A 3,006-nucleotide genomic window follows, 5' to 3' on the forward strand; every position below is an offset into this window, starting at 1 on the left:
ACTTTGTTGTGATTATTTTGCCCAGGGGAAAGAGAATCAACACACTTCATGCAAACGATTAAAAGATAAATGAATTCGGCATTGTGAGAAAACTGGTCTATCCATATCGATATTCAAAATTTGTAACTTAAAATATAGACTAAGCCCACATGCAAAAAAAAAAAATCACGGCACCACATTTTTAACTTTTGAGGAATATTCCGTGAGCACGGGACTTGGAACGGACTAGGGCAAGAAAAAAGTGTTGCTTGGAAATGTTTGGCATTGTTTTCAGACCATTTGGCATTTTTCTTTGACTTGTCTGGCATTAAAACAGTTTTAAAAGTCAATCTGGACACCATGATCCCCGCTCATGTTTACTACTGTTTACAGTTTACAGTTTACAGTGGCGACACATTATTTCGTTATTATAGGTGAACCTTGACTTGCAATCTCCGTGTACATACAAGTATCATTTTATTTTGACAAGCGCGAGGACTTTCTTTACACTTTGATTTGTGCCAAGGAACAGCTTTGAAATTGTATAATATAAGTTATAATTATAAACTTGCCATACTCAACTGCTGGTAAGAATATTATTATTATCTCAATCATTAGCCGTTAAGTGTTAGAAGGCTAACCTTTTTAATTACTTTTATTATATTTTCTTGCAAAATATTTTCCTCTCTCAATGAGACATGATATCTACACACTCTTTATCATCTGATGAAGAAATAACCCTATTGATATTAGATCTGTCTTATGTGAACAAGTTGTAATTATAATTTTAATTTTAATGACTTCGGTTGTCAAACATTTTTTGGGGAGGCCTTCCGAAAGCTCCTACATCCCCCGTGTTCTTGTTCTTGTAGGTGGTTTGGGAGGGGGGAAACTTTTTTTTATAATGTTCTAGTAGTAGTAGGTGGTTTGGGAGGGGGGGGGGACTTTTTTTTAAAAAAAAGTTTCCCCCCACCCAAACCCCCTACTAGAACGTTATAAAAAAAAAAAAAAAAAGAATACTGGGGATGTAGGAGTTTTCGGAAGGCCTCCCATTCTTTGTTTTTATACTTTGAAAGGTGAAGTAGACGTCTAAGTGAATATGATTCTAGCCCCGTAGGGTTAGAGTCCCCCCACCCCCCTCTGATTGCACGTATTTTTTAAAAAATTATTTTCATGGAACAAATGTTTTCTCAATCAACATTGTTGCCGTCACTATTATTTCCATAAACAAAATTTGGGACATTACTAGGGACAGGGAGTTTCAGTGGGTTCAATCTCCCCCCCCCCCCCCCCCCCCCCCCCCCCCCAACCGAAAAAATAAAGTAAATATGAAAATTAAGAGGGGAGGGGGGGGGGGGTCATTCCTCCTATAGATGATTAAGAAAGAGGAGGGGGGGGTGTCAAGGCATCCTCTCTCTCTCTCTCTCTCTCTCTCTCTCTCTCTCTCTCTCTCTCTCTCTCTCTCTCTCTCTCTATCTATCTATCTAGCTCTCTCTCTTTCTGAAAAAGTAAAGAAATGAAATTATTAGAGAATGCTTGAGAGGGTTGAGGTGGGAGGGGATAAAAATGGAAATCAGAGCGATTACCCCCTCCTGCACATTAATATAAAAAAAAAAAAAAATTCAAGATCTAAATGACTTAGCAGTGTTTAATGATTAGTCTTTTTTTTTGTTGTTGCTGTCAATATTGTAAGAAACTTCGGTCTTAGATCCTATAGAAATTGACTTTTTATTATACAATTTGGGTTGCTTTTTCTTTGGCCTGCAAAGCAAAATGGCTTCTCTTGACAGGGACCTTTCTTTCCGGAAGTGCCATGATGTTATTGTCCCCCTACACTGCTCTTGACTGGTTTACTTCCTACTTGTAATAGAAATCAAATGGTTCAATCAATGAGTCAACATCTTCAGAATGTAGCATTTTATTCAATGTGGTGCCTGAAGATGAACACTTCAAAAACTGCTGGCACACCCGGAAACTGAAAGTCCCAAGTAGGACCAGGTTCTACAATATGAAACTTATCTCAAGTACCTGGAGGTTATGCTGGACCGCAGCCTCACCTATTAGGTCCATCTCGAGAGTGTTGCCCTGAAGACAGAGAAACACATTAGTCTTCTGAGGAAACTAGTGGGAACAACTTGGGGCTCTAAACTAAGCGCTTATGAGGACTTCTGCCCAGCAGCACCATGCTATTCCACCACGGAGTACTGCATTCCAGTGTCCAGTGTGGGGTAGAAGCAAGAACATTGAGAAGAAAGATGCAAAACTGTGCAAGTCTACACATATAGTGTCGGGAATGCTGGCAACAACATCTAAAAAATTGGTATCCCAGGGCTCCTTCTTGGGTCAAGTCCTTTTTATCCTGTAATTTCCCCAGTCACAAAATTTTTTAATGTTAATGAACACAGGCACCTCCAACTTCCTACTTTAAAAGTGAGCTGATGTGTAGCAATATCCACTAAAAGGTCCCAAAGTTCCCATACCAACACTGATCTTTTTGCACAAGACATGTTACCCGTGGTGCCTGAAGATGAACACTTCAAAAACTGCTGGCACACCCGGAAACTGAAAGTCCCAAGTAGGACCAGGTTCTACCATATGAAACTTATCTGAAGTACCTGGGGGCTATGCTGGACCGCAGCCTCATCTATTGGGTCCATCTCGAGAGTGTTGCCCAAAGACAGAGAAACACAGTCTTCTGAGGAAACTAGTGGGAACAACTTGGGGCTCTAAACTAAGCGCTTCTGAGGACTTCTTCCCCGCACCATGCTATTCCACCACAGAGTGCTGCATTCCAGTGTCCAGTGTGGGGTAGAAGCAAGAACATTGAGAAGAATGATGTAAAACTTTTCAAGTCTATACATTTCATGTAGTGTCAGGAATGCTGGCAACAACATCTAAAAAATTGGTCCCGAGAATGGTAGCAATCCATCCATTCGATGTCGGGTGGGGGCTGATTATTTGACACTGACTTAATAAAATAGAGAGGGTAACAGGGGTAACCTCTCTCAGACGCATAATGGATGGTTC

At 40.4% G+C, this 3,006-nt stretch overlaps 1 protein-coding gene across 1 annotated transcript in view; it reads left to right on the forward strand.

Moving 5' to 3' along the window:
- Positions 1–348: 348 nt before the first annotated feature.
- LOC144978406 (uncharacterized) overlaps positions 349–3,006 on the forward strand; it is a 32,955-nt gene continuing 30,297 nt past the window's right edge. Inside the window, exon 1 of the mRNA XM_078924401.1 lies at positions 349–566. The gene's annotated coding sequence lies outside the window, so the exon portion shown is untranslated. The remainder of the gene's footprint in view (positions 567–3,006) is intronic.

Source organism: Berghia stephanieae, chromosome 8, assembly GCF_034508935.2.
Source record: "Berghia stephanieae isolate SIO BIC M18660-M18661 chromosome 8, UCSD_Bste_1.3, whole genome shotgun sequence".
Lineage (NCBI taxonomy): Eukaryota > Metazoa > Mollusca > Gastropoda > Nudibranchia > Aeolidiidae > Berghia > Berghia stephanieae.